Genomic DNA, 25,028 nt, shown 5'->3' on the forward strand with positions numbered 1-25,028 from the left:
TAGAGAAGCCCTAGTGGTGCAGTGATTAAGTGCTTGGCTGCTAACCAAGAAGTCAGTGGTACAAACCCACCAGCCATTCCATGGGAGGAAAATGTGACAATCGGCTTCTGAAAGATCCCAGCCGTGGAAACACTATGAGGCAATTTTACTCTCCACTATAGGGTTGCTATGAGTTGGAATCAACTCGACAGCAGTGCGTTTTTTTTTTTTTAGTTTTTCATTTTAGAAGTACCCAGTTGAGAAATCAAACCACATCTGATTTACAGTAAATCTGTTTTTCGAAAAGTATAAAGCTGTTGCATTTAAGAACCACAGAAGCATAACTTTACCTCAAAGGAAACAAAGATTTACATTTAAGAACAATGTTTTCCAAAAAAAAAAAAAAAAAATGAATGCAGCATTTGGAAGTGGCGAGGAAAAATTATAGATAAGTCAAAAACCATCAGATGCTTAAAAGCAACATGTTTTAGGAATTTTTATGTTAAAAATAGTTCACAATACTGGTACTAAGAAATATTATTTTGGAGGAAAAATATATATTCTTTGTATAAAACGTGGATTCAAAATACATCTCTAACCATATCTAAAAATAGATAAATAATAACACTGGAGAAGCTCAGGAGTCAAATTTTCCTTCCTGATGGATTTGGAGCATTTCCCAGCGTTACGATGGTAATTCTACAGTTCTGTTGTTTTTACAAAATTATGAAAGTCAATAACAAACTGGCATGAATTTCATTCACCAGAGGACCTTCAGAAACTTTACACAGCATCACTAAATTCAGGACTTTTGAAAATGAATGAAGAGTTACTAGGCTTACTGTTTGCTGATAAGAGGGTTGCCATTTCATTGCTCTATTTGCTTTTATCTTAACATGTACTTGAAATACCCACAGCTGAGAACGTGATGCTTTTGAATTCAAATAAGCAGATGAACCATATTTTCCTCATCCAATATTCATTCTATTTCTTTATGGACTCCTCTTTCTATATAGAAAGTCACATTTTTCTCTTTCACAAAGAAAAGGCAATCAAGTGTCAGAAGTTTACTGTAGATCCATAACCTCAGTGATCAGAAAACAGAGGCCTGGTAACTCTTAGAGTTTTACACCTGCCTCTAATTTAATCACCTACTGTGACTGTTGCTCAACACCAAAATAACTCAAGTAGTCTTCATCTGCCCAGGAAAAAAAATTGAATTCTTAAAAAGGAAGCTTACTAAGAGAATTTCAACTACTCTGACACATCTCTAAGAAAAAAAAAGAACTAAAAAGCTATTTTTCAAGTGATTAACATTGATTAATTCACAACTAAAAAGATGATTTGCATAATTTTAGAATATATAATTAACTGCATGATTTGTCTGTACACTTCAGACATGAAGAGTTTAGTTTTTCTAGGTTTTTTTTTCCCCTGAAACAAGTTACTATTTATACCCATGCTTAAAGTAACTGAATCGGGGTGGTAGTGGTCTGAGCAATGTTGTGTAAAGAGAGATTGGAGAGTGTGGAGGCTAGATTTAAGGCTTTAAGGCAGGGCTCTAAACTGGTTCTTCCTGAATCAGTCATGGCCAATGAAGTGAAACTAGAACAGACCCAAAGTTTTTAAATGTGGGTGAGCCAGAACAATAACTGGAACGGGAAAACTTAGGAGTTGAAGCCCTTCTACAAACTTAATCTCCTTCTTAGAAAACGAGGGCAGCGTGTGTGTTGCATAGCGGCCAAATCTCTTGACAGGAAGAGGTGGAAACAGTGGTACCCTGCTCAAAGATGGCAGTCAATGCACTGCTTTGAGCACAGTCCTACCAATAATCCAATCTCCCTCATCAGGCGCCAAAAAGGGCTTACTACTCCTCTTTTGAGTCTCCCATTCCAGGGCATTGACCTGTAATTTTTCCCATTCCACTTATCATTCCTCATCACCCAAATTTTAAAAATTCATGTCTATCTCGATTTTGCTTCATCAGTCATTGAACTGGTTTGAACTTCTTCAAATCCCTGCTCTGATGTCACAGATCTGAGTTCTAATATTTTCCCTTTCATCTACTATATGACCTTAAGTAAGTCATTTAGTCTCTCCAAAACTTTGTTTTCTTATCTGTAAATTGAGAATTGTAGTATAATGAATTAGTTACTATGGCCTTTCCATCCATGGTCTTTGTGATGCACATACAATTAGTGGGACTATGCAAATAAGGTACATGGAACTTGTGATGGTTGGGACTATGTGTCATCTTGGCTAGGGCCATGATTCCCAATATTGTATGGTTGTCCCCCTTTTTATGTGTTGTAGGTCCTGACCTCTACATGCTGATGCGACAGAATTGGTGTAGGGTGTGTCTTCCGTTGCAGCCTTGCAGGAGGGTGTGACTCAAATCCCACCCTTATTCAAGTTACACCCTTCCCTGGGATGTGACCTGCACCTAAGGTACATGTGTGAATGACCTCGTGGGTCTCTCTGTCTCTGCATCTGGATCCCACGTCTGGTTCATGATCAATTAATAAGTACCAATTCTTGGTACTTGAGCCAGAGGCCTACTCTCTGACCTGCCGATTCTGGAATTTGGCAGCCTCCACAGTTTCGTGGGCTAGAGGCTTATCATCTGACCTGATTCACCAGCTTCGACAGCCTTGTGGGCTAGCAGCCTGTGGTCTGAACTGCTGGTTTGCGTTCATCAGCCCTTGCAGTCGCGTGGGTCAGGAGAAGCCTATGCCTGACCCCTGGATTTGGGACTTGCCAGTCTCCACATTGCTGTGAATTACAGAACCCAAAGACGGGAGGGAGAGTACTGAAGGGAGAAAGAATAGTTGATGTTAGGGATGATGGAGTGGTACAGTAGCTTGGAAAAGTTGGACATTTGGGACATGTTTAACCTCCACATCATAGGAACTAACTTTGTGCTGATCCTTATAAAAGAAATTATTCCTGTAGGAAAATTTCAAAAAAATCTTTTTTTTTTTTTTATTTGTGCTTTAAGTGAAAGATGACAGCTCAAGTTAGATTCTCATACAAAAATTTATACACACATTGTTATGTGACCCTAGTTGCTCTCTCTCTGTAATGTGACAGCACACTCCCCCTTTTCACCCTGGATTTCCTGTGCCCATTCAACCAGCTCCTGTCCCTTTCTGCCTTCTCTTCTTGTCTCCAAACAGGAGCTGTCCATTTAGTCTAAGAAGCACACTCTTCACAAGTATCATTTTATGTCTCATACTCCAGTCTAATCTTTGTCTGAAAAGTTGGCTTTGGGAATGGTTTTAGTTCTGGGTTAGCAGACAGTTGGAGGCCATGTCTTCTGGGGTTCCTCCAGTCTCAGTCAGACCATTATTAAGTCAGGTCTTTTTACTAGAATTTGAGCTCTGCACCCCACTTTTCTCCTGCTCCGTCAAGGACTTTCTGCTGTGTTCCTTGTCAGGGCGGTCAGTGGTGGTAGCCGGGCATCATCTAGTTCTTCTGGTCTCAGGCTGATGGAATCTCTGGTTTATGTGGCAACTTTTGTCACTTGGGCTAGTATTTTCCTTGTGTCTTTGGTGTTCTTCATTGCTCTTTGCTCCAGGTGGGTTAGGACCAATTTTGTGCATCTTAGATGGCCAATCACTAGCTTTTAAGACCCCAGGAGCTACTCACAAATGTGGGATGCAGAATGTTTTCTTAATAAACTTTGTTATGCCAACTGACCTGTATTCCCCCTGAAACCATGGTCCTCAGACCCCTGCCCCTGCTACTCTGTCCCTCAAATTGTTTGGCTGTATGCAGGCAACTTCTTAGCTTTTGGTTTAGTCCAGTTGTGCTGACTTCCCCTGTATTGTGTGTTGTCCTTCCCTTCACCTAATATGATTCTTGTCTACTATCTAGTTAGTGAATATCCCTCTCCCCTGCTGCCCTTGTAATCACTAAAGAATATTTTTTTCTGTGTTTAACCTTTTCTTGAGTTCTTATAACAGTGGTCTCATACAATATTAGTCCTTTTGTGACTAACTAATTTCACTCAGCATAATGCCCTCCAGATTCATCCATGTAAAGAGATGTTTCACGATTCATCATTGTTGGTCATCATTGTATAGTATTCCATTGTGTGAATATACTACAATTTGTTTATCCATTCACCCATTGATAGACACCTAGATTCTTTCTGTCTTTTTGCTATTGTGAACAGTGCTTCAACGAACATGGGTGTGTATACATCTTCGTGTGAGGGCTCTTATTTCTCTAGGGTATATTCTGAGGAGTGGGATTGCTGGATCATATAGTAGTTCTATTTCTAGCTTTTTAAGGAAGTGCCAAATCGATTTCCAAAGTGGTTGTACCATTTTACATTTCCACCAGCAGTGTATAAGTGTTCCAGTCTCTCTACAACCTTTCCAACATTTATTATTTTGTGTTTTTTGGATTAATGCTAGCCTTGTTGGGGTGAGATGGTATCTCATTGTTGTTTCAATTTGTAGGTTTTGTAATTATTAAGTGATATAATATAGGTTACAGATTTAGCCTATGCTTGTGTCAATAACCAGTTTCTGGTATAATTATGGCCTTGATGATCTTGCCCTTCGTGGTTTTTATCATTGACTTAATATGGATTTCAAGCTTATGCTAAGTGCATTAAATACTTAGTATTTTATTCACTATTTCAAATGGTAGAATACAGAGGGAATTAGGGATATAGAATGGCAATTAGAAATCCCGTCTTTCAGAATACCTTCTCACTTCTCAAAAGCATGTACCTAATCACAACAGCAATATTTATAGTGTTTCACATTTGATAAAGCCTTTTATATACATGTCTCTGTATAAGTTAGCATACAACTATGAGAGCCTTAAAAAGAATAGTGGATAGATGAAGAATTAACAGAAAGTATATGGACCTGGAATATGGAATATGGAGCAAGAAGTTGCAACTTCAGCATAAACAAACTCCATGAATATTACAATTAGTAGGAATAGTAAACGGGTATTTGTAATAAAAAGAGCTAGCATTTAGTGAGTGCTTCTCCAGGATGGATCCAAATTTAGTGAGGCCTAAATCTTATGTGATTTGTGGAGCCATCTGTAAGAAAAAGAATACAAATATTCTAATACGAATTAAGGCACAGAGCCTTGGATGGTTTCCATGCAAGTGAGGGGCCATGAAGTTTGCCCTTTATCAGCTTCTTTGTAAATTTACTTCTCATGCTTACTGTATGCCTAGCCCTCTAAGTCAGTGAAGAAGGTAGTATACCAAGTGATCGAGAGCACAGGATATGAAATCAGACAGTCTTGCTTTCAAATCCTGGTTTCGTTCCATGGGCTACATCAATTTGGACAAGTTTCTTTGCTTTTCTTCCTTTTTTTTTTTTTTTACAATAATTTCTTTATTTGTAAAGTAAGGATAATGATGCCTATGTAACTGTGCTCTTACGAGAATGAAAATAAATAAGTTATTTATAGGGTAAATGATAAGTAAATTTCATCATCATTGCTGTTATTAATATTTATTTTGGAAACACCGATGTGGAAGTGGTTAAGAGCTACAGCTGCTAACCAAAAGGTCAGCAGTTTGAATCCACCAGGTGCTCCTTGGAAACCCTATGGGGCAGCTCTACTCTGTCTTATAGGGTAGCTATGAGTCAGAATCAACTTGACAACAATGGGTTTTTAATAATCATTTTACATACAAGCAGTGGAAATCATGAAATTTGCCCACCATCAGATAAAGACCTAACATCTATACAACTCTGCATTCTCTTCAGAACTCTAAGAGTGGAAGTGAATGTTCTTAAAAAAATCTAAAATGTTGAGTAGAAATGGAAACCAAAAAAACCACTGTCATCAAGTTGATTCCGATGCATAGCGACCCAAAGGACAGAGTAGAGCTGCCCCATAGGGCTTCCAAGGCTGTAAATCTTTACAGGAAGAAGACTGCCACGTATTTCTCCCACAGACTGGCTAGTGGTTTTGAACCTCGGATCTTTTGTTTAGCAGCCAAATGTTCTAACCACTGCACACCAGAGCTTCTCAGAAATGGAAAGTAGATGGCTATGTCAGCACTCTCGCTTGTTAATGTGTAAATAGTCTCAAAGAAGAACTAAAGCCTAGAGAAGATATTGTCAATTTGCATTCCCAATTCATGAACAAATGCTAATTTCAAATACCAAGAAAACATAGCTGTAGACAAGCTTAATGAAAATTCAAATACTACCCTCATACTTTGGAGGTTTTCTTGAATCTCCAAATATTCACAAATTCAAATGAAGCCCAGGGCACTTCTTTTTCAGTATTTTTCCATTAAGGAAGATCATTTAAATATTAAACTTGCATAGAAATTTAGTATTAAAAATATTTTTTTAATTGTAAAAATCTTAAAGCTTTAAGATGTCTCCAAACCAGGCATGATGCAGAGAAAATGTGAAAATGTACACGACTTTTGTACAACGAAAGACACCTTAACAGGTGTCTTAGTCATGTAGTATTGCCATAACAGAAACCCCACAAGTGGATGGCTTTAACAAAGAAAATTTATTTTCTCACAGTCTAGTAGGTTACAAGTCAAAATTCAGAGTGTCAGCTCCAGGGGAAAGCTTTCACTCTCTGTCAGCTCTGGAAGAAAGTCCTTGTCCTCAATCTTCCCTTGGTTGAGGAGCTTCTCAGGCACAGGGACCCCGTGTCCAAAGGATGCGCCCTGCTCCTGGTGCTGCTTTCTTGGTGGTATGAGGTCCCCAACTCTGCTTGCTTCACCTTCCTTTTATCCTGTGAGAGATAAAAGGTGGTGCAGGCCACACCCCAGGAACACTCCCTTTACCTTGGATCAGGGAGGTAACTTGAGTAAGGGTAGTGTTACAATCCCACCCTAATCCTCTCAACATAAAATTACAATCATGAAGAAATGGAGGACAACCACATAATACTGGGAATCATGGCCTAACCAAATTGACACATATTTTGGGGGGACACAATTCAATCCACGACAGCAAGTTAAACTCAATATAGGATGTTGCGTTTCCAAGTGTCAATTATGTCAAATGAACTAAAGGTACACAGGTCCTCATAAGACTTATGTGAGGCCTCGTAGAGATGAAAGAGTGGGATTCAGGAAGTATGGCAGGTTTTACAAAGTCTGTGATACTTGGAACAATCACCCTCAACCTTGAAATAAAAAGCTTAAAAGGGATTCAAAGTGATACATTTCATGTGACTTGTTTCTCTAAATAAAAACCCAAAACCCAGTGCCGTCGAGTCAATTCCGACTCATGGCGACCCTATAGTGACCCTATAGGACAGAGTAGAACTGCCCCATAGGGTTTCCAAGGAGCACCCAGTGGATTCAAACTGCCGACCTTTTGGTTAGCAGCCAAGCTCCTAACTACTGCACCACTGGGGCTCCTCCTCACTTACACAGTTGAAAATTTTTGAGCTCTGAAATTATGAATAATAGACACCCTAGAGCACATTACTTCTAACAGGAAAAGTATGAAACACAGAAGTAAAGGACTGATATAAATAACATGCCAAAAGAAAAACAAACTTGAAAGATTTGCTTTCTTTATTTCAAGACAATATAAAACCAACTGTAACCAAGACAATTTACTCTTGGCAAAAGGTAGACTTATAGACCAATGGAACAGAATAGAGAGTCCAAAAATAGACCCATGCCTATGTGGTAAATTAGTTTATGATAAAAGGGACAAGGCAATTCAATGTGGGAAAAGAAGGTCTTTTAACAAGTGGTGCTGAATCATCTGAATGTCTATATAGAAAAAAAAAAAAGAACAACATCAACCCCATACTTCAACCATATTTAGAGCAAAAAAAACTCTACAGGAAAATATAAGAGAAAGTCATTGTGGCCTTGGGATATGCAATGTTTTCTTAGATAGGACAAAAAAATTCTGAGACATAAAGAAAAAAATGTATATATATACACACACATATCTAGGTGGACCAAAAATTGGGCACCTTAGACCCAGAGAACAAACCACGATGTTATCTACCCATGCAATGGCAGGGTGAAGTTAAACACTTGTCTGAATGATTAAGAGGTTGTGTTGCTTCTATCCTCATCATTTAGAGAGGGCGCTAGAAAGTATAGCTATGCTTCTGATATTTCTAAAACTCCACCAAGATAATATATATATAATGGATTTATATATAAATTGAGTATATATATAAATTATAAATATATATATGCATTCATCAAAATTAAAACCTTTTCATTGTTAAAGATACCATTAAGAAAATAATAATGCACACTGGGGGAAAATACTCACAGCACATATATCAGACAAATAACTTGAAACTTCTCCCTACCATGGTGTGAGTAGATCACGTCCTGGTTGGTTCTCTGGGTCTAAGATGCTCAATTGTTGGGCCGCATCCATGACGTCATCTGCCAATCATCTTCCAGGATGCTTACAAATGCTCTAGAAATCACTGGGCACCTAGCAGCGTGGTGGAAGAGGAAGTTTGAGTACCAGTATATTAAGACAAAAGCGAGTCAAGCTAGAACATTCCAAACCTGGAACAGAGAAGTCACATATCCAAACCAAAAACCCGCTGCCGTCGAGTCGATTCGACTCATAGCGACCCTATAGACAGAGTAGAACTGCCCCATAGAATTTCCATGGAGCGCCTAGCGGATTCAAACTGCTGACCTTTTGGTTAGCAGCCAGAGCACTTAACAGCTATGCCACCAGGGTTTCCAAGTCACATATAGAATTATTAAAAACAAATTATATATAAACTATATACAGTTATCATTCCATAGTGTTACTTTGGTTACTCCTAATTACTATTATTTGTTATCTTTATAAAATATTGGTTTAGGCAGGTGACTAGACCAGAAGGTTTACTCAACTGGACCACTACAGTCAAGAATCTAGTGGTCAGACCAGGTAGCTGTGCACCTTGCAGATGACTGTCTGAAGTGGATAGACTTCTGTCTAGATCTAGTTTAGCTTGACATTTCACCACTGAACAGTTTTTCTACCTCTTCAGCCACAGAATGCTGCTCACTCTTTTGGATTATTGTTATTACCTAAGTCTTTGCAAGATTCCTCTCCAGCGGGATTAATTTAGGTTTATCAGATACTACTACGGTAGGGTTCTATCTTTGCAGTGAAAAGACACGTATACATACAAATACACAAAATTTCAGCCACATAGTCAAAGAATGTTCCATAGAACAAAATGATGGGATAAATTTTACAAAAACAGCAGTTATCTGGGAAGAAAACATATTCCTCATAGTAGGTAAAAATAGAACTGTTGATTAATGAACTGTGAAGGTAGAACATGTTTCAGTGGTTTTCCCTCTTCAAAACAATGATTCCATGTTTTTATATCATTTTATGCTGCTGTGGTTTTGAAAGAACCATTCAAATATCTTACTATAAGGGTTGATATTGATGGGAAAACAAAACAAAGGAATAGCCCCATTTTTATAGATGTTCTCTATGTTAAACTTCTTTAAAGCATTACATTAGGCTAGCTAAGCAGTGTCGTTTAAGTATGATATTCAAAACCAAATGAAAGTGCTGTTGGCTCCTCATTCACTGATAATATAGGGCATTATTTTGGAAAGTACATGGAGCTTTACATGTACAGAAATGCGGTCATTTTAGCTCTCATTGTTCATTACCTACGTGATCCTGATAAATTCATAATTTTCTGGAATCTCATTCATAATACTGGGGTAATTGTAGTTAGGTGCAGTCAAGTTTGTTCAAACTCCTAGCGACCCTATGTACAACAGATTTATAAAACATTGCCCAGTTCTGCACCATCCTCACAATTGTTTTTATGCTTGAGCCCATTGTTGCAGCCACTGCGTCAATCAGTCTTGTGAGGGTCTTTCTGTTTTTCATTGACCCTCTACTTTACCAAGCATGATGTCCTTCTCCAGGAACTGGCCCCTCCTGACAATGTGTCCAAAGTATACAAGACAGAGTGTCCCTATCCTTGTTTCTAAGAAGCATTCTGGCTGTACTTCTTCCAAGACAGACTTGTTCGTTCTTCAGGCAGTCCTTGGTATATCCAATATTCTTTACCAACATCGTAATTCAAAGGCATCAACTCTTCTTCAGCCTTCCTTATTCATTGTCCAGCTTTCACATGCATATGAGGTGATTGGAAACACCATGACTTGCCTCAGGTGAACCATAGTCCTTAAAGTGACATTTTTGCTTTTCAACACTTTAAGTAGATAGGTCTTTTCCAGCAGACTTGTCCAATGCAATGCGTCATTTTATTTCCTGACTGCTGCTCCCATGGGAGTTGATTGTGGATCCAAGTAAAAGGAAATCCTTGGCAACTTCAAAGATGTTGCTTATTGGTCCAGTTGTGAGGACTTTTGTTTTCTTTATGCTGAGGTGTAATTCATACTGAAGACTGTGATCTTTGATCTTCATCAGTAAGTGCTTCAAGTCCTCTTCATTTTTAGCAAGCAGGGTTGTATCATTTGCATAATGCAGGTTGTTAATGAGTCTTTCTCCAATCCTGATGCTGTGTTCTTCTTCATATATTTGCTCAACTTACAGATTGAATAAGTATGGTGAAAGGATTCAACCCTGACGTGCATACCTTTCTTAACTTTAAACCATGCAGTATACCCTGTTCGAACGACTGCCTCTTGGTCTAAGTACAGATTCTTCATGAGCACAGTTAAGTGTTCTGGAATTTCCATTCTTCTCAATGTTATCCGTAATTTGTTGTGATACACACAGTCAAATGTTTTGCATAGTTAGTAAAGCACAGGTAAACATCTTTCTAGTATTCTCTGCTTTCAGCCATGATCCATCTCACATTAGTAATGACATCCTTTGTTTCACGTCTTCTTCTGAATCCAGCTTGAATTTCTGGCTGTTCCCTGCTGATGTTTTGGGGTAACAATACAGATGTTGTATGATTTGTTATGAGATTTAAAGGTGATAATATATAAAAAGTACATCAGTGTACATTTTTCCTACACCCAGAATTAAGATATATGTTTTTAGAATATTTATTGATGACATTCCTTCTCAATAAGCAGAATGAATTAATTTTAGAAACATAACAAATGCCAGAGTTGTGTGGTTACTTATATTATCCATCAACAAAGGTCAATAAGCATTTGGGTTATTTTCGATTGTCAGAGTGATTAAGAGGTTGTGTTGCTTCCATGCTCATCATTTAGAGAGGGTGCTAGAAAGAATAGCTGTGCTTCTGCTATTTCTAAAACTCCACCAAGATAGGAAGGAGTATCAGTACATAGCGGAAAACTGAACAGCCTCTGGAGGTAGCTGTCTGGAACTGAGTGTCAGCTCCCTCCTACATTAACTCTGTGACCTTGGGCAAGTTTCTCCACCTCTTCTGTGCCTTGGTTTCTCACCTCTAAATTGCATCATGGCATTGTGTTTAGGATTAAATTAGTTAACGTACATAAAGCACAAGGACCAGTGTCAGGTGCAAAGCAAACACTCAAGTAGTATTTGCCGTTATTATTTCTCTTGTAGCTTTTCTTAGCCTCAAGCCAACAGTTAGGTTTAAATTGAAAGGGGAGTCTAATACCCGACTCTCTTTCTTGTTATAAGAAACATTGATGCAGAGAGGGGATGCTAAGTATGCAGCTATTCTGTCCTCAAGCTTCAGTAGTCATTCCTTGGTGAAGAGAAAAAGCAGAATAAACTTTCGAACAGAAAAGACGTTAATGAACACAAATGATATGTTTTGTTGTGATAGGATGAAAAGTATGTTTTTTGTTTGCTTGTTTTTTAGTTTTGAAATTGCACACCGTGTTGTCTAAAAAGAAAGTTAAGGAAAAAAAGGGCCATGGAGACAAGTTAGAGAGGAATTGAAAAGCGAGGAAACTAAAAATAAAGTTGTTTCTCTTTATAATCAAAGAACAGTCTTGAAAAAAAGTGAAGAAAGAACAGGGTGAACCATTGTGATTCTTTTTGCACTCTCACACTCTATTTCCAATCCATCAGTATGTCCTGTCTGCTCTTCTTCTAAATATGTCCCAAATATGCAGTTTCTAGCTATCTTTGCTAATGTGTCTTTGGTCCAAATCTTCATCATATCTTCTTGGATTTCCATAACACCACCTAACCGGGCTTCCTGACTTTTCTGCTTTTAGAGCGTACCTGCCTCTCGGCAGACTGAATAATGTTTCTAAACTGTAAATGATATTTCTTCACTCCTCTTTTTAAAACTCCTCTGGATGCCAGTTATGCTCAGACTAAAAGCTCAAATCAAACCATGGTCTACAGGGTCCTCTATGATCTGGCTGTTGCCACTTTTCTAGATGCATAGCCTTCCAACTTCTACCTTGTCTACCACTCTCCAACCACACTGGGTTTTCTTTCTTTCTTTTTTTTCTCTCATCCTTAAAGCACATCATTCTGTTTGCTGGGTCAGGGCTTTTGCACTTGCTATTCTTTTTTACCTTCAACCCTCCCAAATCCTCACATAGCTGCCCCTTTCTCACTTTTCAGGTCTTAAATGAAATGCATCTTGTTATAGAGGCCTTGCCTGACCATCCTAGTGAAAGCATCATTCCCTACCATATAATTTATCTTCTTCATCAGACTTTTCATCATCTGAAATCACCCCCTGCTTATTTTCAGGTTCTCTTTCTGTTCCCTTCAACTAGTTAAGCTGCTTTGGGAGAGGGCTCAGTCTGTTTCATTGCTGTATCCCCAACATCAAGAAATAATACGTACTTGTGGCCAGAATGACCCATATCCAGGAACTAGGAGTCTAGGACTGGTAGGTACTCAGTAGTGGCTACATTACAACATTGGGATCCAAGCTTCTTTTGGGCTTTACCACCTCTTCTGCCCTTCCACATAATATTTTGACCAAATAATTTCTTTTAAAAATGCATGCTGTCTCACCTGTAATAAGAAAAATAAGAATATGACATATTCTCTTAAAAGTTCTGCAAAATTCTGTAACACAAACCAGATGGAACTCAACCCCCAACCTACCTAACCCATTACCACTGAGTCGATTCCAACTCATACCTGTTGCCATCAAGTCGATTTGAGCTCATAGCAACTCTAAATCTACATAGTTACCTCTATTCTTGGCTTAAGGTTTACGTCAGAGGCATGAAACATCTCACTCAAACATGTCTATAGTTAAAACTATTTTCAGAGATTAGAAAAGAGAATGTATAATAATTGTATTTTTTCCCCAAATATTTTATTGCCTCCTTTTCAATAAACACTAAATTAACTATGTGTACTCTGTCTTATGAGGTTGCTAAGCAGAAAAAGGAAATCTCTCTCTCTCTCTCTCCCCCTTTTTCTCTCTCTCTATATATGTGTGCATGTGTGTATGTGCTTGTGTCTGTGTGTGTACATATACATGTGCAATATATATGAACATATATAAACTGTCTCTTAAAATTGCCAAATACTGTTAATGGTGACAGAATAATTCAGAAAAAGATAGTGATAATGTTTGTACAACATGAAGATGTCACTGAATTATACGTGTAAAAATGGTTGACTAAGCAAATGTTTTGGTATGTATATTGTTTTTAATACAATAAAAAAAATACACCACTGAAAACATTACCCTAGGATAATCTGTAAATCTTAAGACTTAAACCAAAACTATTCCCTGAAATCTTCTTAAAACGAAACAGTAGTTTAGCTTTTTTTTTTTTTTTTTTGGTAAAGAACGTCTGCCTTGAGGCTTTGTGCTGTTTTAAGGCCTATCTATGTTGGATCAATTTGACAACAGGAACTTGCAAGATTAGATAGGAAACATAGGGGCAGTGAGTTTATATTAAAGTCACTGAATTGTACATGTGGAAATTATTGAATTGGTGTATGTTCTGCTGTGTATATTCTCAACACAAAAATAAAATAAATTATAAAAAATAAACAATAAACACACAGCAATAGCCAAGGAAAAAATTGCTGAGTAGATTAGAATACACATATATTTTTAAATTATCAAAGTGATTACTTCAATTTTTCACTTAACTTTACATCATACGTCACTAGGGGATGTTTTACTGACCCACTCTTATTAAGCAAACCCTGTGTGAAGATGGGAAAACCTGGCGGTGTAGTGGTTAAATGCTACAGCTGTTAACCAAGAGGTCAGCAGTTTGAATCTGCCAGGTGCTCCCTGGGAACTCTATGGGGCAGTTCTACTCTGTCCATAGGTTTGCTATGAGTTGGAATTGATGGCAGTGGGTGGGTATGAAGATGAAAGGGTATTAGTCCAGTTTCATAAAGGCATTTGTAATTACTTGACATTTCAAAGTGATCCTTCCAAACCATTATGGTGCCCTAAAAAATTATTAGTATATTATTTAATCATCACGTGTCTGTCAGCTTGTAATAGTGTGGTGGCTTCCATGTTGCTGTGATGCTGGAAGCTTTGCCATTTCAAATATCAGTAGGGTCACCCTTGGCAGACAGGTTTCAGCTGAGATTCCAGGCTAAGACAGACTATGAAGAAAGATCTGATGGTCTACTTCTGAAAAAAATTGGCCAGTGAAAACTTTATGAATAGCAGCAGAACAATGTCACGTATAACGCCAGAAAATGAGCCCCACAGGTTGGAAGGCACTCAAAATATGACTGGGGAAGAGTTGCATCCTCAAAGTTGAGTTGCTCTTAATGATGTCAATGGAGTCAAGCTTTCGGGACCTTCATATGCTGATGTGGTACCACTCAAAATGAGAAGAAACAGCTACAGAAGTCCATTAATAATAGGAACATGGAACATACAAAGTATGAATCTAGGAAAATAGGATGTCATGAAAAATAAAATGAAATGCCAGAGGCCTACTGTGTAATAGACCATCAATTGCTCATATGCAAGTTCAAGTTGAAGCTGAAGAAAATTAGAATAAGTCCATGAGAGCCAAAGTATGACCATTAGTATATTCCACCTGAATTTAGAGACCACCTCAAGAATAGATTTGACTCATTAAACACTAATGACTGAAGACCAGACAAGTTGTGAAATGACAACAAGGACGTCACACATGAAGAAAGCAAGAGATCATAAAAAAGAGAGGAAAGAAAGAAAAGACCAAAATGGATGTCAGAAGAGACTCTGAAACTTGCTCTTCAACATAGAGTAGCTAAAGCAAAAGGAAGAAATGATGAAGTAGAAGAGTTTAACAGAAGATTTCAAAGGGCAGTTTGAGAAGATAAAGTATTATAATAAAATGTGCAAAGACCTGGAGATAGAAAACCAAAGGGCAGAACAGGTTCAGCATCCCTCAAGCTGAAATAACTGGAGAAAAAATTCAAGCTCCAAATTGCAATATTGCAGGATTCTATGGGGAAAGTATTAAACGATGCTGGAAGCATCAAAAGACCGAAGGAATATGCAGAGTCACTGTACCGAAAAGAATTGGTCAATGTTCAACCATTTCAAGATGTAGTATATGATCAGGAACCAATGGTACTGAAGGAAGAAACCCAAGCTGCACTGAAGGCATCGGTGAAAAACAAGGCTTCAGAAATTGACTGAATATGAATTGAGATGCTTCAAGGAACAAATGCAGTGCTGCAGATGTTCATTCGTCTACGCCACAAAATTTGGAGAATAGCTGCCTGGCCAGCTGACAGAAAGAGATCTGTATTTGTGTCCATTTCAAAGCAAGGTGAGCCAACAGGGTGTGGAAATTATCAAACAATATCATTAATATCACATGCAAGTAAAATTATGCTGAAAATAATTCAAAAGTGGTTGCAGCAGTACATCAACAGGGAATTGCCTTGTAGAACCTGTACATAGACCAAGAGTCAGTTGTTCGAAAAGAACAAGGTGATACAGCAGGGTTTAAAGTTAAGAAAGGTGTGCGTCAGGGTTGTATCCTTTCACCATACTTATTCAACCCGTATGCTGAGCAAATAATCCTAGAAGCTGGACTATGTGAAGAAGAATGGGGCATCAGGACTGGAGGGAGACTCATTAACAGCTTGCAATACACAAATTGACACAGTAGCCTGACATTACTAATGCCAGTAAATTTCCATTAGTCCTTAAACTAGCCCAAATCAAATTTGGCCTGCCCTGCATGCACAGAAAGGCCAGCTGTGACCACTAATTGACCTCAGCAGAGGTAGCAGCAACAGAAGGAATGAATCAGAAGGAAAATCATCACCATAACCCTATTTCAAAGAAAGAGGTCCGACAAGAACCACATCATCTCCTGTGTCCTGGTCACCTTCTAGATTTTTCCCTCCCTAGAGCACCTGTGCAGCTGCCATCTTGCTGCCCAAATCACATATAGCCCTGCTTCCCCATAGCTTGGCGAGCTTGATCTGAGGAACTTCCTCCCAGCTCCTTGCTCTGTACGTTGCAATACTTGCAGTTACTTTCTCTTTCTCAAAGACTGGTGTCCAGATAATTGGTAAGTATGAACCTACTGGACAAAGACACGCTTACCCAGGTTCGGTTACAACACAACCTTGTTTCCCTAAAGTGAAGAGGACTAGAAGTAATTACTGATGAAGATCAAAAACTACTGCCTTCACTATGAATTGCATCTCAACATAAAGAAAATAAAAATCCCCATAACTAGACCAATAAGCAACATTATGACAAACGGAGAAAGTACTGAAGTTGTCAAGGACTTCATTTTACTTGGACCCACAATCAATGCTGATGGAAGCAGCAGTCAAGAAATCAAATGACTTATTTCGTTGGGCAAAAGACCTCTTTAACGCGTTAAAAAGCAAAGAAAGATGTCACTTTGAGGATCAAGTTGCACCTGACCCAAGCCATGGTATTTTCAATAGCCTCATATGCATGCGAAAGCTGGACAATGAATAAGGAAGACCGGAGAATTGACACCTTTGAATTATGGTGTTGGTGAAGCATATTGAATACACCATGGGCTGCCTGAAGAATGAACAAATCTGTCTTGGAAGAAATACAACCTGAATTCTCCCTGAAAACTTTCTTCATCTCACATACATCGGACATGTTATCAGGAGGGACCAGTTCCTGGAGAAGGACATCATGCTTGGTACAGTAAAGGGTCAGTGAAAAAAAAGAGAAAGACCCTCAAGGAGAAGGACTGCCACAGTGGCTACAGCAATGGGCTCAAGGATAGCAATGATTGTGAAGAAGGCACTGTGCTTTGTTCTGTTTTACCTCGGGTCATGGGTCACTATGAGTCTGAACCCACTTGATGGCACCTAACGATGATGTATTATTTAGAATTTATAGATCTGAATCCCTGACAAAAATGCCCACTAACTGTATAAATTACTAATTATGCTCCTCTCACTACTACAAAATAAATTTACACCATACAGTCAGGAAATCACAGAACTACTCCTTTGAGGTTAAAGAATATAGTTAATAATTTCAGGAAAATCAAGAAAATTGTGGACATGATCTAAGAGCTAAACTAAAACTCAGGAATTGACTGGATAAAAAGAATTCACATTGTGTGGGAAAATATACTACTAGAAAAGGAGGAATTTCTCTGGGAAAAACGTAACAGAAGACCAATGGGAGGAAATAAATTAGGAGAAGAGCAGCTGTATCTTCCTCTGCATTCTCACAAAAGAAAACTGTAACCATTACATCACAGCAGATTTTCTACCTCTTAGTTGTGAACATGAGAAAAGCACATCTTGCTTCTGTAGTTGGTTTATAAGCATCATTCTTTCCTATTTTTAATAAGAAGTTTTTTTTTTTAGGAAGGAAAGATCTGACATTTAATAAAATTTAGCACATGTAAGCAAGGATACCAAGGGGAAGAAGCAGGGGTGGATTAACCAGTAAGTAAGGTACGCATGGGTTTACAGTAAGCAAGGAATGCACAGGCTTAATTATGTCTACTTGCTAATCTGTTGTGCACAATTCCACCCATGTGAAATTGTGTACTACAGATTAGTAAATAAGCACAAGTAAACCCATGCACACTTGTTTGTTGGGTAATCCAACCCTGGGGTGGAGGTGTTCTACAAGACAGAGGCATAACTAAAGCATAGCAGGTAGTGTACATGCCCTGGGTGCTGCTAGAGGAGGGACTCTAATGGGCAGCTTCTATTGACCATTGTCTTTTCCACCGCCAGCCATGAGAGATCATTCAGCAATTTAAAATAATTGTTATAGGCCCTATTTTCCATACATAGGCCCCTGCTACGAGTTCACACTGATATCAGCTCCAGAGAGCAAAGGGGCCCCCAGAAATAATTATCCCAGATATGAGATACAATTATCAGGATGAAGCAATGTAGGATAGATACTCAAATAACTACATGAAGGAAATGTAAAATTGTATATGATCTGAATTGAAAGGATAAAATAGTGTTGTTAATACAAATAAAACCTTTAATGGGCTTGTGAGTTTGAACACGGGATTGATTAGAATTAAAATTAAGTAAATAAAATGATTAAATACCCTAAATTGCTTAGATTTTTTTGTTAACTGTGATGGCTAAGGTTGTATATCAGCTTGGCTGGGCCATGATTTTCAGTGGTTTGGCAGTTATGATGTAGTTTGGCAGTTACGTAATGATATAATTTGGCAGTTATGTAATGTTGTAATCTACTCCATGATGAGATCTGCTATAAGCAGCCAATCAATTGAGAGGGAATTTCCTTGGAGATGTGGCCTGCCTCTAGTATATAAATGGATGTTCCAGCAATACTCTCCTTCTGGATCCTGCAGCCAGCTCATTATCATCTGACCTCCAGTTCTTGGGACTTGAGCTAGCAGCTTACCTGCCATCTTGGGATTCATTGGCCTGTGCAGCCTGTGAACCAGTGACCTGCCATCTAACCTGCTGATCTTGGGTTTGTCAGCTTCTGCAGCTATGGGAGTCAAGAGAAGCCTCCAGCCTAATGCCTGGCCATGGAATTAGGACTAGCCAGCCTTTACAATTGTGTGAGACATTTCCTTGAGATAAATCTCTCTCTCTCTCTATGTATACATATACATGTATATATATAACATACATATACAAAACTTCACTGGTTTTGCTTGTTTAGAGAACTTAGCCTAAAATAATTATTATCCTAGGGGTTTTATCATATCATAGAGGGTGAACTGGTACACAAAACAATTATTCTAGCTTCTGATTACTAGTAGTCACCAAACTGGTAGTCAAAGTGTGGTGGAATGTGGAGGAAAAAATTTTTTAATGTGGTGATGCTAGTGTGATGGGAATGAAAGTAACAATGCCACTTAATTCTCGTAATTAACCAGAATTTCCTTAAGTCCAAAAGACATTTTGGCAGAAAATGAGGAGGTTGTTTTTTAGACATTTCTAGCTTGAGATGTCAGTGGAGATTTTATATTATATGTCCAGAAAGAGCTGAAATTTGGAAATGAATCTCTGTAGAAGAAGAAAAATTAGCAATGAAATATTTGGAATAAAGATTTTGGATTGCTTCTCACAGAAAGTATAACAATGCTACCCTATGTGGACTTAATAAAGGCCAAGTATAATTTTCAAAGCAATTTCACATATCTCTTTTAATCACCAAAAGCATCCCACAAGTATTATTTTCATGTCACAGATAAAAACTAGAGCAGAGTGAAATGAAGACCTCTGTCCCTAAGTCACACAACTAACAAACAACAGAATGTAGAGTTAAAATCAGGTCTTCTGATTCCAACTTTCCTGCTTGTTCATTTATGCTATAGCTGATCCAGGACAAAGGATGAAGCAAAAGGAAAAGGCAAGATCAAGGGGAAAACACGGACAAATTCCTGACTCAGAATTACATTAGCATGGATTTTCAGTCAGCATAATTTTGAGAGTTTAGCCAGTAAAGTCCAGCAACTTGGGAATAAAATCTGAAAAAAAGATGGTGGAGTGATTCAACTGTTGAGGATTAGCAAATTGACATGATGCAAGTTTAAACACACAAGGATTTTTAAGGGTGGTAATGAGTGTATCACAGGAAAGGTGGGCCATGTCAGGGAGAGAGAATTGAAGCCAGAAGGTGACTGACAGAATAAATTTGAAAATGCTTGATGGCCTCCCTCCCACTATCAATGCTGAAAACATCAGATTTTTATTTTCTCAACCTCTCTTGATTCTCAAGCACAGGGGCATTGGAGTTTTCTAGACCTGGTAGTGCAGGACTTAGGGCAACTCTGTGAGCTTTCTAATAGCCTCAATACATTCCACTTCAGCTTAAATTAATCAGAGATTTTTTTTTCATCTTACAGATTGACATAATCTTTGACTAATTGTTTTCATTTTTTATGTGCTCCTCATTCCAAATTTCTAAAAGTTACAGAAAGCATTTAAAAACTAATAAAGAGTGTAATCAGATTTAAGAAACTAGGAGAAACTGTTAAGAAATCACAGCTTAAAACACGCTGAGGAACAAACTGCTGGAAAAATTCAGTTAGCAGAGCAGATCCAAAGATGTTCATTGTTAAGTGTATAAACAGAAAGGAAATTGGTTGCCAGGCACAGTCATTTGGACAATTAATGACTTGACTTACCCGCAATGCAACTTGTAGGCCAGGCAGGATTCCCTTTCCTCCCTCTTATATAGAACCTAGCCATTAGAAGGTGCATCATCCCCAGGATAAACCTCCAGACCACCTCACATTAAATGCAATGTAAGGTGGGGCAGAACCAAGATGGCAGAACAGACAGATGCTTCTGGCAAGTCCTTATTATAACAAAAACCTGAAAAAAGAAGTGAAACAAGAATATTTATGACAAGCTAGGAGCCCTGAACATCAAAGTCAAGCTTAGAAAATGAACTGAGGGGTTGGGGGGAGGAAGAGAAACGGTTCAGAAGTGGAGAGGAGTTACCGGAACTGAATCACAGGGAGCCCTCAGGCACCATTCCCTGGAGCGGCCGTGGCAGGCTGGTACTAGCATTCAGCTCCAGTTTCCTCAGGGAGGAAGCAGCCAGCCGCACAGCCTACTCACACCTCCGGAACCAGAGAAGAACGGCGCTCTTGGCAAAAGCTAAGTACTTGTATATATTTAAGATAATTTGCCAGCTCCACTAACCGGAGGAGCTCAGGACAGAATTGGCTCCTGTCCAGGCATAAATCGTCCATGGCCTTTGAGTACCTTTCTGCCCTGCATGGACCTGTGTGGGCCTATTTCAGGAGAATAGGCCCTTGTTGGAAGACTCCAACCACTTCAGCTGTGTGGCGGAGAGGTGGGTGTTTGATGTTTGACATTGCTTTGCCTATTAAACAGCGTCCTCACCAACCCACATCAGGGGCCAAAGAACTGGTGGCTCCACTCAGATCACCCAGCCACCCACAACAGAGGTCCAAGGATAACTGGTACATCCCAGTCTTTACAACCAAAAACATTGGGTGTCCATGGTCTGTCTGCAGAACCCACCCACATGTACGCTCTAGAGAACAGGGACACTCTCTTTCCTGAGAGATATGTGGGGGATGATTCTCAGCCCCCTGCCTTGTTCAGAATGTGACCCCCTGCTGCAACCAGGTGTGGGTACCTACACCAATCACCCCTACCCCTCTAAAGCTGTAGAACAGAGCCTGTACCACACTGGATGATCAGCTACCTGGATACTTGAGCTGAATTCATATAAGAAAAGTGAATGGACTCTTAGACTGATATACCTGATAACAGCTCTAGCTATCTGGGGACAGGACGTCAGAGCTCCAAAGGTGAAAAAAATCAAGTTAGCTCACTCAAACAACCCATTTGGGCATATCAAAATGAAACAAAGCAAGAAACTATGACACAGTAAGCAAACATAAAATAAGCTAACACAATAACTTAGAGATGGCTTGGAGACAACAGTCAATATCAAGTCACATAAACAAACAGACCATAATTGCCTCAACAAGTTCTCAGAACAAAGAATCCAGGTATCTTCTAGATGAAAGTGCATTCAAGGAATTACCAGAGGCAAAATACAAAAGATTAATATACAGAACCCTTCAAGACATCAGGAAGGAAATGAGGCAGTATGCAGAACAAGCCAAGGAACACAAAGATAAAGCAATTGAAGAAATTAAAAAGATTATTCAGGAACATAATGAAAAATTTAATAAGCTGGAAAAATCCATAGGTAGACAGCAATCAGAAATTCAGAAGAATAACAATAAAATTAAAGTAGACAACTCAATAGAAAGTCAGAGAAGCAGATTTGAGCAAGTGGAAGGCAGAATTTCTGAATTTGAAGATAAAGCACTTGGCACTAATATATCTGAATAAAAATCAGATAAAAGAATTAAAAAAAAAAAAACATTAAGAATCATGTGGGACTCTATCAAGAGAAATAACCTGTGAGTGATTGGAGTACCAGAACAGGGAAGGATAACAGAAAATACAGAGAGAATTGTTAAAGATTAGTTGGCAGAAAACTTCCCTGATATCGTGAAAGATGATAAGATATCTATCAAAGATGCTCATCAAACTCCACATAAGGTAGATGTCAAAAGAAAGTCACAAAGACATATTATAAGCAAACTTGCCAAAACCAAAGATAAAGAGAGAATTTTAAGACCAGCTAGAGATAAACAAAAAGTCACCTACAGGGGACAGCCAATAAGAATAAGGTCGGACTACTTGGCAGAAGCCATGCAGGCAAGAAGGCAATGAGATGACTTATATAAAAAACTGAACAAAAAAATTGCCAGCCCAGAATCATATACCCAGCAAAACTGTCTCTCAAATATGAAGGTGAAATTAGGACATTTCCAGATATACAGAAGATTAGGGAATTCTTACAAACTAAACCAAAACTACAAGAAACACTAAAGGGAGTTCTTTCATTAGAAAATCAAAATATCAGGTACTGACCCAAGACTAGAACACTGGGCAGAGCAATCAGAAGTCAACCCAGGCAGAGAAATCAAAAAAATAAACCAAGGTTTAAAAAAAAAAAAAAACCCTCAAAACAGGGTAACAGCAATATTATTAGGTAAATGAAGACAACATTAAAACAATAAAGAGGGCCTAAGAAATGTAATCATAGATCTTCCATATGGAGAGGAAGATAAAATGATACAAAGAATTAAAAGTTAGGTTTAAATTTAGAATAATAGGGTAAATAATAATGTAACCACAAAGGAGACAAACTATCATGCACATCAAAATAAAACACAAGAAAAAATAAAGACTCAACAGAAACAAAATCATCAGCAATGAATATGAGGAAAGGACAATATATAATCTACTCAGCACATAAAATTAAGTGGGAAAAAGAAACTGTCAATGACACACAAAAAAAGACATCAAAATGATAGCACTAAATTCATACCTGTCCGTAATTGTGCTGAACATAAATGGACTAAATGCATCAACAAAGATACAGAGAGTGGCAGAATGGATTAAAAAACACGATCTGTCTATATGCTGCCTACAAGAGACACACCTTAGACTTAGAGACACAAACAAACTAAAAAAGGATGGAAAAAAATATATCAAGCAAACAACAATCAAAATAGAGCAGGAGTGGTATTATTAATTCCTGACAAAATAAACCTTAAAGTTAAATCCAGCATAAAGGATAAAGAAGGACACTATATAATGATTAAAGGGACAATATACCAAGAAGATACAACCATATTAAATATTTACACACCCAATGACAGGGCTGCAAGATACGTAAAACAAACTATCAGCATTGAAAAATGAGATAGCTCCACAATAAGAATAGGAGACTTCAACACAACACTTTCGGTGAAGGACAGGACATCCAGAAAGAAGCTCAATAAAGACATGGAAGATCTAAAGGCCACAATCAACCAACTTGACCTGATAGACATATACAGAGCACTCCACCCAACAGCAACCAAGTATACTTTCTTTTCTAGTGCACATGGAACATTCTCTAGAATAAACCACATATTAGGCCATAAAGCAAGCCTTAGCAGAATCCAAAACATTGAAATATTGCAAAGCATCTTCTCTGAACATAAGACCATAAAATTGGAAATCAATACAGAAAAAGCAGGGAAAAGAAATCAAACACTTGAAAACTGAACAACACCCTGCTCAAAAAAGACTGGGTTACAAAAGACATTAAGGATGGAATAAAGAAATTCATAGAATCCAATAAGAATAAAAACAATTCCTATCAGAACCTTTGGGACACAGCAAAAGCAGTGTTTGGAGGCCAATTTATATCAATAAATACACACATACAAAAAGAAGAAAGGGCCAAAATCAGATAATTATCCCTACCACTTGAGCAAATAAAAAGAAAGCAACAAAAGAACTCCCAGGCATGAGAAGAAAACAAATAATAAAAATTAGAGCAGAACTAAATGAAATAGAAAACAGAAAAACAATTGAAAGAATTAACAATACCAAAAGCTGGTTCTTTGACCAAATCAAGAAAATGGATAAACCATTGGCCAAACTGACAAAAGAAAAACAGGAGAGGAAGCAAATAACCTGAATAAGAAATAAGATGTGTGGTATTACAACAGACCCAACTGAAATTAAAAGAATCGTATCAGATTACTATGAAAAATTGTACTGTAACAAATCTGAAAACCTAGAAGAAATGGATGAATTCCTAGAAACACACTACCTACCTAAACTAACTAAATGGACTCATAACAAAAGAAGAGAATGAAAAGGTAATCAAAACCTCCCAGTAAACGCAATGTAGGGAGCTGGGAGAAAAGCAAGGAAGAGTTTATCAAAATTTTGAAACTACGGGGAGGAAAATACATTAAAGCACCAATCTGAAAAAGTGGGAGGTAGTTAGCTTTCCTGCCTTCTCCATACACAGCTCCCCTTCCCCAAAAGTGAAGCTGGACTGTAAACATTCCTTATCCAATTGCACAGAGCCCACAGTCAGGTGTCTTAATTATCTAGTGCTGCTGTAACAGAAATACCACAAGTGGATGGCCTTAACAAGGAAAAGTTTATTTTCTCACAGTAAAATATGTTAAAAGTCCAAATTCAGGGTGTCAGCTCCAGGGGAAGGCTTTCTCTCTCTGTCAGCTCTGGAGGAAGGTCCTTGTCCTCAATATTCCCATGGGCGAGGAGCTTCTTAGGTGCAGGGACCCCAGGTCCAAGGGACACACTCTGCTCCCAGTGCTAAATTCTTGGTGGTATGAGGTCCCCCTGTCTGTCTGCTCACTTCTCTTTTTTATATCTCAA

At 38.3% G+C, this 25,028-nt stretch overlaps 1 protein-coding gene across 1 annotated transcript in view; it reads left to right on the forward strand.

The window, feature by feature from the left end:
* Positions 1–25,028, forward strand: part of NKAIN2 (sodium/potassium transporting ATPase interacting 2) — a 1,431,299-nt gene that overhangs the window by 65,237 nt on the left and 1,341,034 nt on the right. The window contains exon 3 of the transcript XR_007519188.1: positions 2,293–2,427. The gene's annotated coding sequence lies outside the window, so the exon portion shown is untranslated. The remainder of the gene's footprint in view (positions 1–2,292; positions 2,428–25,028) is intronic.

This window comes from Elephas maximus, chromosome 1 (assembly GCF_024166365.1).
Source record: "Elephas maximus indicus isolate mEleMax1 chromosome 1, mEleMax1 primary haplotype, whole genome shotgun sequence".
NCBI lineage: Eukaryota > Metazoa > Chordata > Mammalia > Proboscidea > Elephantidae > Elephas > Elephas maximus.